Raw genomic sequence first — 12,483 nt, forward strand, 5'->3', positions numbered from 1 at the left:
CACGTAGATCGAATGCTCCCTTGAAATGCAAAGCCTAACATTCTGAGCTGTTTGGAGGTCACTATTAGTGTTACACTGCCTCTTGTTTTGGCGTGTTCATTTTCTCATTCTCCTTTACAAAGTAGTTACCAATGTTTGCCTTCATCTTTTTGGGATCAGCTGTTAGGCTTCCATTGGTGCCCTTTTGTAATTTATTCTTTCCATGACTGCATTTGCTTGCTTATTTAAGGTTGGTCAGAAGCCATGAATGTAACAGGATACACGGTACTACTCTCTCAATAGCTCTAGAATTGGGCTTTAGGAGGTAGAGCTTTGGATTACTAAGCAGATTCATTCCTTTTGGATCAGACTTCGCAATAAATACCTAACCCAAAAGTTCCTTAATTAGACACTTCTAGTTTCTTATATAATGTTCCTGGACCTGCCACTTGGCAAATAATGGTCTGAAGATAAAAGGAGCAATAGTCACTTCTGTAGCAGAAAATACAGTGGGTTTAGGAAGACTGAATTGTCCAATTTTGGTGAAAGTGAGCAACTATGCATCCTGTTGCTATGGTGATGAGATGGCATTGCAGTGATACACAGTCTGGTGTTTGGTAGTTTCCCCTTCACTCCCCTCACCATTTTACATTAATTATAAGTTTAAAGGAAAAAAGTCACTGCTCATATTGATGTTTTGCAACTGAACAGATTTTTATTTTGAAAACTGACAATTGTAGGGGTGGGTGTGGTGAAGTGGAAAAGTGCAGAAACAAAGGCATTCTGTGAACCAGGGTCAGAGTCTAGATATTGACAGTGGGCTGTGGTCCCAAGAGGACAAAAAGACACTCGAGGACTCAAGGCTTATCTCTTTGATTAACCAAGGTAATGAATGGATGTAAAGTGCCTGGCATATTAAAGAGGATTGATAACTGTGAGTTATTTAATTTTTAAAAAGATTCATTTACAAACAAATACTGCTAAAGCTTTCTAAACTTTCAGAAACATCTTGATAATCAAAGTGAAAAAATGTAGTCCAAGCTTACACACACACACAAAAAATTAGAATAGAAGGGACTAAGGTGCAAGTAAGTTCCCTTCCTTCTCCATCTCCATTTTGTCCTCCAGAAGGAGCCACTCTTCATGGGCTTCTGTATCTGCTGTTTTATCACACTCTTGACAATTTCTTTGCATATTTAAATAAATATATCCTTCTTATGTTTATGGTATATCATGGTTATTATGCAACTTGGGCTTTTTATTTCATGTATTTTGGACCTCTGAACATCAGAGAAGGTGGCTCATTCTTTTTAATGGCTGTATGGTATTTCATTACACAGAGGTGCCTGAATCATTTAACCAGTCTTGTATTGATAGCTTCCCCTGTTAAGCCAAATGGTGACTTTTGGCTGATTAGGAATATTCCTCAGATATGAAGGCCAAATATTAACCTCAGTCCAACTATTCCAGGCTTGGTAAGTGAGTTGAAGTAACAATTTAAAACAGAGTTTTTCTTGTTATCTCATTGAGAACAAATTTTGCAAGAGAGGCAGTCTCCTTTGGTGTCTCATCTTGAATTACCCAATAAAGCAATTACTGCTCTCACCTAATTATATAGAAAGTTACAGAGTTGGGTGGAGGGGGCATATTGGATAGTATCAGCTTCCTTCTCACTTTCCTTTTGTTGGTGGTGGAAGGACTCTTTTTTTTTTTTTTTTCTTTTTGGCCTAGGGTTAAATCCAGAGTGTGGTAATACTTGCATAGTTTAGTAGAGATCCTTCCTCACTATTTGCTTGACTCCTGCAGTTTCAGAATTGTTGAGCTAAGTGAGTAAGTTCCCAAGAATATTTATCACATGGAGAGAAAGCACACTCTTTATTGTAGCTGCTGGTAATTTCTGTTTTGTTTAATTGTTAGCTTTGTTTAATGAAAGAGATGGTATCTGTTCATCAGTTCACTCGCTCAACACGCGCGCTCTTGTGTCCTTGGTCCATGACCACCAGCTCTCTCAACTTTCCCCTACTCCTTCCCCCATCCTCAAGGTCTGTTCCTTGGTTTTTGTCGTGTATAGGTAAGACAGTATTGAAGTGCGTATTTTAAAAGGAAAACACGCAGTTTTCCTGAGAGCTCATGCCTGTCTTTGTACTTCCTCAAGGCTCTACTTTTGTGTAACTTCTTAGCACCCAGAAAAGGCATCATTATCCAGTTCTCCCCAGACCATCTAGGATTTCTGGAAGTGACTTGGAACTCAGTTGCCAGAGGAACCTGTTAACTCAACAGGTGTTAATCCAAAGCTTGATAGGCATGTCCCACTGACTGATGCTGAGTTGTTCAGACCCTGTCATCATTGTCTATGAGCTGTGTGTATTTATATTCTCGTATCTTCTAACAATCTCAGAAAAATCTATTTTCCTTTTCCTTTTCCAGTGGGCATTTGCTTCCAAAGTAATGGTAACTGTATTTCACTGGGATACCAGTATACCAGTAATCATTTTGTAGTTCTCAGCATCACTGACTTCCCCCACCCCCAGCTTTTGCAATGAATATTTAGTGATATTTGAAGGAATCAGGTTTCAACTACATGAACTTTTGGGTGGTGTGGCCAGGAAATAATTAGAATCTTATCTTATAGGACTTTTGTCAGCATTCAGACTTCAATTTCATAAAATACCTTGCTAATATCTTAACTTGGTCCTGGAAAGACTATTTCTTGCCTCTTATAAATTCATACCATCGCCAGGTTTTCATTTGGTTCTGTAAGCGGTGTGGTGACATTTTTATTGATTAGTAAAGAGGACCTCCCTCCCCTCCCACAAACGTTTCACCCTTTTAAAGACAGAACCTCAGGAGTGTGTACTTGAGAGCAAATTTCTGGAAACCAATTTTAAAGTTACTGTAGCCAAACATTTGGCACCCAAGTAAATATGGATTATACCTATCTTTTTTTCAAAGTACCAAAAAGTAGAGAAGAACTTTGAAAATTGTACTGAATTCACTTTTATAAAAATACAATCTTTAAGTATATTTGATTGCATCTTAAAAACTTACCACATGCTAAGTTGCATTCATGTAAGAGCGTCCTGAAGTCTCCTGCTCTGGGCTGACTTCCTGATGCCCTTATGATTTCTGATCCACAATAGAAGTATAATTGAAACAGGGCCAAATATAAGGAAGAAATAATAGAACTTCTCAACCTCTTTTCTAACCAGCCTTGTGACCATCTGAAGAACTTCCCACATAATGGCTTTAGCAACCAACAGTTCTCCAATAATTGCCTCTAGTACCATGCAGAATTTAAGACAAAATGAAATTTAAAAATTTTTTTAAAATAAGTTTGTCCATTGTTATCCCTATAGCTGGTGCTTGCAGCCTTGGGAATACTCTTCCTTGATGTGTTCATCCATGTTGCATCCAACATTACACTGAAGCTTTTAGATTTGCTGGCTGATCTAGAACAACTTTTAAATGGGTCATTTTGGTGGCCCTACAAATCAATATAATATTGACAGTGATGCTATCTGCATTTTCGGGCATGGGTTTCAAGTATGCACAAAGTAAGCTGTAATTTTAAATGAAGGAATCAATACAATGACTAATGAGTTATTCAGGTATATACTTAAGAGTTTTGACGGAGTTTTATTGCAAAGTCTTGCAGACTTTCTAGTTTCAATAGAATACTTGCATCTGCATGATGCAATTATGAGAGTTCATTACCCACATGAAACTATTCCAGTAGGCTCCCAAAACTTGGACGCACATGGAAATAATAGCCACCATTTATTGAGCATCTTCCATGTGCCAAGCTAAATACTTTAGCGACTTTACAGTTAATACTTCCAATCCTGGAAGCATTTCTATGCATTCACATATATATATATATATGAGTGTGTGTGTGTGTGTGTGTGTGTGTGTGTGTGTGTGTGTGTGTGTGTATAGCAACTTGATTTCTTTCTTTTTTCTTTTTTCCCTCTCTGAATATGTTTGATTATCCTCTGTCAGTATCCATGGACCTAGCACTTTCTTTGAAACCAGGCATAGGATTCCACAGCGGTAGTTCTCAAACTTGCCTGCACATTGGCATTACCTGTGGAGTTTGGAAAATTACCCAGGCCTGGGTCCCCAGTACCAGAGATTCTCATTTGATTGGTATGGGGTAAACCCTGATACGGGCGCCCCCAAATTTATTAAAACATTTCCCTGTTGAAGGACACTTAGTTTCTATTACTTCTCTAGGTCTTTTTAGGGCTTGGTCTTTGGAAATTCATCTCATAGGCTGACCTGACAGTCACGCCTTTACTTGTAATCATTACAGGTGTGTGAGTCTCTCAGGAAGGGCTGGGGTGGTTCTGATTTAGGAGCAGCGCGTACCAGACCCACAGAATACCTGAAGCGGGTGGAGGCCAGAGTGCGTCTTTACTGCCTTCTTTCTACACCTAAACTTGCCTTCAGTTGAAGCTTTTACTGTCATCTTTCCATAAGCTTCTCTTGGACAATTATTATGTGAAATTTATAGGTAGAATTTTTATGAAGGGGAGAGTGCCTCTTTTGAAGGAAGTTTCGTTTTCATAACATGACTCTGTCGTCTGTCCAGGTTGTTGCTGGGTGGCTGCTCTCGCCTCGTCTTGGGCAGAGCTCGTCAGGACAGCCCGGGCACAGGTGCGGTGCTGGCCTTGCCCCAGACGGGCCCCTTGGAGCAGCGGGTGTGTGGAGAGACTCAGCATCTGTCTGGTAAACAGCTCACCACGCTGTAATTTGGAACTCAGACATCGCCGTGCGCTTAGCTTCCCATAAACCTTTTCACATCTGTATTGGTGAATGGTGGCAGTGTCCACCTTGGTTCAGAATGTTCTTTCTGAGACAAAATTCTGAGAGCCAGTGGCCCTGGGTGCTTGCAGTAGGCTTTCCAACCTGGTGACCAATTTACAGTTAGTCTCCCAGGCAGACAAGATGCCTTCAGATGTCGAAAGTCGGGTCAGAAATAGATAAGATCAGTGACCGAGGAGAATGTGAAGGGAACTCAGGTCAGTGCTGCAAATGTCAGCATCCTTGCAGTGACTCAGTGGGGTGTGCTTGTGGTAGTTTGCATGTAAGTGGTCGGATTGAAACACTAAACCTGTTGAATGTTTCAAAATATACAGGAAAGCTAAGATTTTTCTTAATACCTTTCTCCTCCCAGCCCCAAAACCTTCAGAGAATTTCCCATAATTTGCAGATAAGCTGCCTAACCTGCAGAGCCCTTGATTTAGTGGTGACAACTGCCCTCTGGAGATTAAACCAGCCTCATTCCAGGAATTTGTTCTGCTGTTACACACAGGAATGTCAGGGAGAGGAATCTGGTTAACATACTTCCACGAAACAGTAGCTAACAAATAGAAATCCCCCCTCCAACTTTTTAATGGTAGTTCCCGCTTCCCTTTGATGTCCACTTAAAATCCATCAGACATTTATAGAGGACTTCAGGATGCTGAAGTCTTTCTCAAAGTCCTGAAAGAAATGTTTGAACTGGTATTTGAACCCAGGTCATGGCTCCACGGCTGCCTGTCACGTTGTATCTACTCATCAGTTTGTCCCTAACTGAAAAGCAGAGACATTGCAGGAAGAAAAATGGGAAATTCTTAATAGTTACCATAGAGGGAGGCTAATTTTAACCAAGAACTTTCGTTCTACAAGGTGTTTTGTTTTTTCTCCTGTTGAAATTGTAATAGAGTAATCTTGGCATAAAAGTAATTAGAGGAACATGAAAAGAGGAAGGCAATCAGTGAGTTTTAAAATTTGCTTTGTGTAAACGTGAACATATAAAGCCCTCCAGGCAAGTTTTTATTTCTTTCTTTTCAGTCCAGAGAACTGTAGTCTCCCTTGGATGCCAGGAGACATTATTCTGCAAGGAGGCCTGTGCAGGAATAAAACTTATACTGCTTGGCCTTGATGATACAGTGTAGTTACAATATTTGAGAAGGAATAATGTTGACTAGCATCCTGGTTGGGGGCTGTGAGGGTCAGTAAGTGTTCACTTTTCCAGAGGACCATGTCTTACGGCCTCACCGGGGAATGAGAGGGAGTTAGCACTCCTGGGAGGATGTGTTGTGGGTCTTTGGCCTAGAGTACCCCCAGTTTATCTTCTCTAACTCACTCTGAACTTTGCTTGAGGATTCAGAAAAAAGTTGCTCAAACCAGGAACAGTTGACCCTTGAATAACACAGGTTGAACACAAGGCAGTTCCACTTACACGCAGACTTCTTTCAACAGTAAATACTACGGAAGTATATGATCCACAGTTGGCTGAATCCAGAACAGTGGATACGGGAGGAACTGAGTATATGGAGGGCCAACGATAAGCTCTTTATGGATTTTTGACTGTGTGGAGGATCAGAGCCCTGTTATAACCCCTTCATTGTTGAAGGGTCAACTGTACATATCTGTTCACCTCTTCTCTCTCAGAATTTGCCAGAATTATTTCAGTTTTGAGGAGGTTCCCCAAAATGCCATATATATATATATATATATATATATATATTATATATATACACACAGCACCTTTTTAGTGTCATTTGCATTTTCTGTGTGGATGGCACCAGAGGGTTGGCTGCTTGTTTGGGAAGGTCTGAAACCTTAAGTAGCTAAAGTGTGGTCATTTCGGTGGAGGGACATTTTAGGAGGCACCACACTGACCTGCTGTGGGGAAGACTCTGACTTTGGGGGTTATTTCAGTTGGACCAGCAGAGGACCAGAGCATCCAGAGTATAGGTGATTGCTGGTGTCTTACAACATCCAAGTACTCTTTCCTGGTGGCTGTGGTATATATCTTACAGTCATGCCCTTTCTGAAGGAGATGCTAGGTGATTCAGGAAAGTTGCATTCTTTTCCATATTTGTCAAAGAACAAAACTTGGCCTTCTTGGAAGAGTGAGAGCTTTGATGTGACAAGGCTGGCCGTTGAGTCGTAGCTTCTCATGTTTGTGTAACCCCCACATTTAAATTTGTCTTTATATAATCTGAGTGGATCCCTTAGAGGCAGGGAGATAGAAATTCTAAGAGGGAAAATGATTTGCGTTTCTTTCGGCAGGTTTAAACTTGTTTATTGACTTAACTCACAGGCTAGCAATAGGTTGGCAGGCCCGAGGGCACAGGCTACCTAGCAAGACTGTGCTTTGGTGGGGAGCTCCAGTGACACTTCTGGTTTGGCTCTTCTCCCAGATGATCAAGACGAGATGTCCTGGCTTCCAGACTGGTTTCTGTCATGTGAACAGCGCACACTTCCTAGCTCGAGAACTGTGATATACTGGCTTCAGGGATTTATGCCCTAAACCCATGGATAAAGTATTGAGGCATGCCAGCTTTTCAGGGTGAAGACCTGGAGGTCCCCTCCTGTGCTCTTTGCATGAGGAGAGACTGTTCTCTGGCAGGAGTCTGTGGCTTGGGCCAGGAACAAGGCTATCAATTATGTGCTGGTTGAAGCTTGGTCTGGCTCGAGGGTGTGCATGGACTTCACCTGGGTTCCTTCCTCCCTTATCTCGGGAGGAAGTGGGGAGGGAAGGGACTGGTTCTGGCTTCCACTCTGCACGCCCCCCGCCCCCTACTTCGCCTACACTGATGCAGGCAGTGCTTTGCTTTTGCGGCCCTGCTTAGACAGTGGGGCAGGAAGTATTTTAAGGGCGCCAGTGGCTTTTTTTTTTTTTTTTTGATTTTGGTTTCCCTGGTGATGGTGGGCACTCTCATTGTTTTCCTCTTGCATCAGAAAAGTCACTGGGTTGAGAGGACCGACTGCCGGGTGAATTTCCAGGGGCCACTCCAAGAAGTGCCCTGTTAGAACATCCTTTTGGGACCAAGTGTGTGGGAAGGGCTGTCCCTCCGCTGGACACACTTAGTGAGAAACGCCCTTTCCGTTTCCTGATGGAGAGGATGTTGAAACTTACCGGGCAAACACATTCCCTTTCAGTCGTTTCTCCTTCAACCTTTAGACTGTATCCCATCGTGTTTCAAAGCTCCAGATAGTATTTGGCATCTGGTGTTCTTGGGAAATGAAACCAGACAGGAGGAATGTGAGAGGGGAGAGAGATGTCCAAGGAGAGAAGCAAAGCAATTTTTTCCTTTCACATTCTTCTTGATAAGAGAATTTGGGTTAACATCAACATGTATCAGGGCCCTTTGGAAAATTGCAGAATGGGAGGTAAACTGCAGCTCTGAGAACAACAGGTTTGGCAGTTAAAACCGAGGTTTCTCTCAACCTTTCTCTTTAAGGTTGGTTTGGTGGCATAGTTTTTTTTTCCTGTCCTTTTTATGTTTGTGACATTGTTTCAGAAATCCCAGAGACCATTGATAAAGAAACAATGAAAGTATTTTAGTGGTGAAATTACAATGGGAGAATTAAATGTGAAATACTGTCTATCTTGATTAAAATAATAGACATGTGCATGTGACATACATGATCCCCACTGTGCTTTGTGCCCATGCAGAAGCTCAGCTGTTTAGGCAGGTTGGTGGCTGGAGGAAACTCACTGTCTCCTCTCCCTGCCTCCAGCACGTAAGCTGTTGTTTCCCCTGTAACCAGTCTGGTTAGGGGAAAACCTTAGTGACTTAGCCAGTGAGGGAATCACTCAGTCTGAACAGCCCTCTTATAAATGTGTGACATAAGCCCCTAACGAGCCAATTAGAATGATGTATGTTTCAGTGCAAATCTATTTTGTCAACACGACCTTCAAGTTTCCCCCATACGTTTGGTATGGCTTGTGTGTATCTTTGTGGAAAACAAACTTTCCATATCACGTATATATTGTGACTTGGCATTGTCAAAGGAAAAGTATTCAAGAGGGTTTTCTTGTGGACTGTTTTTGTTCTCCAGTGGGTTTTTTAAATCATCATAATCATCATCAACATTCCTGAAAATTTGGTCCTCACTTTTTGACTGTTACCACATAGAGAGTCTTGTTTGCTTTGGTAAAGAGCGGTACAAATGACTCTGACTTCGAGCTGGGTCACAGATGGATTGAATTTCTTATTCTTTGCTAAGCAAAATGCACCTGCTCCAGAATCTTAAGTAGCTTTTTAATTGCTTCCTTGTGCACGGCATAGCAATAGTCATCTGTAATGTTATAGACGATTGCATTTTGGATGTCCCAGAAGTGACTCCTTCCCCTCTGCAACAATGCCAGAAGCTGAGATTAGAAGATGTGTTCTGGTTGAAGGCCCAGCTGTCATGGTGGAATTAGTCCTTTCCCTCAGGCTGATCTGATTAAAAAGGGGCCAAGATGTGGAAACCTCGGCCTCTGGGTTCAGTAACTGCACATTTCCTCTTCATTGGCCAGAAGGACCAACTTCACCGCTCTCTAAACGTCCCCTCTAGATGTGACCTCCCTACCTGTGCCTTTTCTTCACGTTCCTCTGGCACCAAACGCTGAGGAGGCCCAGGTCTGACGGCTGAGTCAGTGAATACATCTTGGGCAAAGTGCTGACTGCATGTAAGGAGTGGGGAAAATGTCTAGAAGAGTCTGTCATGGGGCTGTTTCCAGTGGAGTTTACTTGAGGATGGGTGGAAAAACCAAGCACCAGCTGGTCTGGCCAGAATGAAATTTCTTGCTCTAGGGAAGCTGCAAATACCTGGAGAATGAAGTCTATTCGCTAGGTTACTATCAGCCTCAAAAATCTTGACAAATGGCTAAGGAGCCCTTGGCGATCTGATGGGCTTCAAATGTGAAAAACAGATCTTCATGCACTGGTGGGAAGAACACCCAGTCACACCACCCTCAAGTTCAGAGACCAGACCATCTGTTCACTGAGACATTTGTGCTTTTGCATTCAACAAACATTTATTGAGAATATACTGCATGCCAGGGAGGGTGGGAATGAAACTTGGTCCCTGTCTTCGCAATTTCATAGTCAAGTCGGGAAAAACAGACATGAATTTTTAAAAATCCAAAGAAAACCCACCCCCAAAACACTCAACTATGTATATGGTGCTAGGAGTGTGGAGAGAAATGTGTGGCCATCTCTGGGAAATTTAAGGCTCATAAAAGCAGCAGTATTTGAGTGGGGTCTTGACGGGTGAGTGGAGATGGTCAGGTAAAGAAGGAAAAGTGCACCCGTGGCTGAGGGGACTGCAGAGGGATGGGCTCAGAGATGTGACCACTGCAATGGGCACCAGTGTGTAGGGGGCGGTGATGGGGGTGCGCGGCGTCCAGGGTGTGGAGGAAGAGGGTAGAAAAGAAAGCAGGCAAGGGCAGGCCATGGAGAGTCTTGTGGTCCAGGCTGGGGACTTGGACTATAACCAGGCAACACTGCGGAGCTGAGTGACTCCAGGAGACACTGTAAAGCTGAGTGACACAGTCAGATTGACGATGTGCTGGGACTCAGTGTCAGACTCTTCCCTCCAGTGTACAAGGCCCTGGGGTCTGGGCCCCTGGCCCTTCCAGCCTCCCCTCTCCTAACAACAGGCCTGTTGCTCTCTCTGTTCCAGCCGTCCGAGCCTTCCTCCCCGACTCAAATGTGCCAGGTTCCCCACCTGCTCTGGGCTTGTGCACACACTCCTACTGCCCGGAATCCTCTTCCCTGACACTTTGCAGAGCCAGTCCCATTTATCCGTCAGGCCCCAGTTTAAATGCCCCTTCTCTGATCACACTGTCTAAAGCATCTCTCCCCTCCCACCAACACCAGAACCACCATTTTCTTTTGTTTTCTTCTTTCATCCCCTGTAACACTAACTGAAATCAGTAATTATGTTTTCTATTACTTTTTTTTTCTGCACTCTTCTAATCAAATCAGTTTCCTAAGGGCACGTTTTCTTACTTTGATCCCCTTTTCTTTGGTGCCTAGCACAGGATTTGGCACCTAATCGATACTTGATAAACATTTGATTTAATGAATTAAATTGATAAACACGATGAACTAGGGTAGCTGTTGGCAACCTCCCACCCATGGGCCCACATGGGTACACCCCGTATTCTCATGTGTTCCCTGAGCTAAGAATGGTTTTCACCTTTTTTAAATGGTTAAAAGAATTGTGACATTGAGAGTTATGTAAAATTCAATTTTAACTCAGGCTGTGGCCTTGAGGTTGGAGAGGGTGGAGACTGAATTCCAACCGAATTAAGCAAGCAGGTTTTCTGACCTCTGCCCAGCCTCCCTACCCAACTCCTGACAATTAGGCTTTTCTGAATACACTTCTTTTTACCTTCACCAGCGAATCAGGTCTCTCTCAAACTCCTCTCTTCCTGATTGCCCCCCTCCCTCTCAGGTCTCCTCTTAAATCTCATCTGTCAAATGGGGATGATGGAATGCAGTGATGGGTGTGAATGTGCTTCTGACATCACGTGCACAGGCGGTTGTCGGCATCACTCGCTGGTGAAGTGCTGGGGCAGCTAGGAGAGCAGGCTGGGAGTGCCAGCTGCCACCAAGGGCTCAAGTGGGCCCGTTTTTTTTTGCTTCCTGTTTTGGTCTGTTTCTAGGACACTAGGCTATGAACAGTAGAGCTCCAAATATGTGCATTAAAAATGCTTCCTTGTTGGAAATCTCAAAGCTTTGCCATCATCTACAGTGTAAGGATGGGTTTAGCAGAGGACCTTGTATTTGGGGTTCCACCGAGGAGCCAGCATAAGCACTTGGTCTTTGGGCTTTGCTGAGGCTTTAAAACACAAACCACCTATCAAAGGAAATATTTTATCCTTATTAGAATGATTTCAATTAGGTCCTTAAATGTAATAGGCTTTTTATCTTATTACCCATCTTAGAAACTAGCCCAGACCCTTTGTATTCTTTTGTTTATAGAACTGTTGGCATTTTTTTTAAGACTTGAAAAATGCTTTGGACTGGTATTTTAGATCTTAATGTTTCCTCTGTGCCCTTCTTCAGTACTGACAGGATGTAGTATAACTCGGGTTTAAGTGAAACAACATATAAAATGCAAAAGCAAAGTAATTACTCTCTTTATTCATTTCCCAAACACATTGGTTGTCCTCCTACGTGTGTGAGGCACTAAGTTGACTCCTCAGTAGGGGAAGAAAGACCCTGACCGCGAATGGCCATACCTGTTGGCTGTGCATCATGGCGGGGTCTCAAAATGCTAACAAGGTCCAGACCACATTCAGGTGGGTAGGTCAGCAAGACTGCCTGCAAATAGCATGCAGGCTGAGCATGGACCTGCCACCCTCCATAAGCTGGCCCCTGCTTGCCTGGTTTCCTTGACCTCGTCTCCGAGCAGCCTGAACACGTCCCCCACCCCCTTACACACAGTGCACAGTTGTCAGACCTTGACGGTAGTCCTGGAACGATCTCTCTTCGGTTTACAGACTAGACTTGATAGGGCGTATGGGATGCTTGAGTGTGATGTGGTTCCTGCCCTGAGGACACACACCTGAGACAAACATCTAGAGCTACAGTTTCATGAGATAAGTCTTATCTCCTGTCTCTTGGTGTCCATCGGTACCATTGCTGCCTACTCGTGCTGGTTAACAAAATGTCCAAGAATTGCACACCGAGCTAAAGTCTTATTAAGAGTTTGACATTGCTGAGATGC

At 43.2% G+C, this 12,483-nt stretch overlaps 1 protein-coding gene across 3 annotated transcripts in view; it reads left to right on the forward strand.

The window, feature by feature from the left end:
* The window catches only part of DAAM1 (dishevelled associated activator of morphogenesis 1), a 154,497-nt gene that overhangs the window by 44,501 nt on the left and 97,513 nt on the right, over positions 1-12,483 (forward strand). The window contains exon 1 of one of the 3 annotated variants that reach the window (XM_072963130.1): positions 4,576-4,707. The exons of the other annotated variants lie outside the window; for them this stretch is intronic. The gene's annotated coding sequence lies outside the window, so the exon portion shown is untranslated. Of the gene's footprint in view, positions 1-4,575; positions 4,708-12,483 lie in introns of those variants that run through there. 3 annotated transcript variants of the gene reach the window in all.

The sequence above is a fragment of the Vicugna pacos genome, chromosome 6 (assembly GCF_048564905.1).
Source record: "Vicugna pacos chromosome 6, VicPac4, whole genome shotgun sequence".
NCBI classification, from domain to species: domain Eukaryota; kingdom Metazoa; phylum Chordata; class Mammalia; order Artiodactyla; family Camelidae; genus Vicugna; species Vicugna pacos.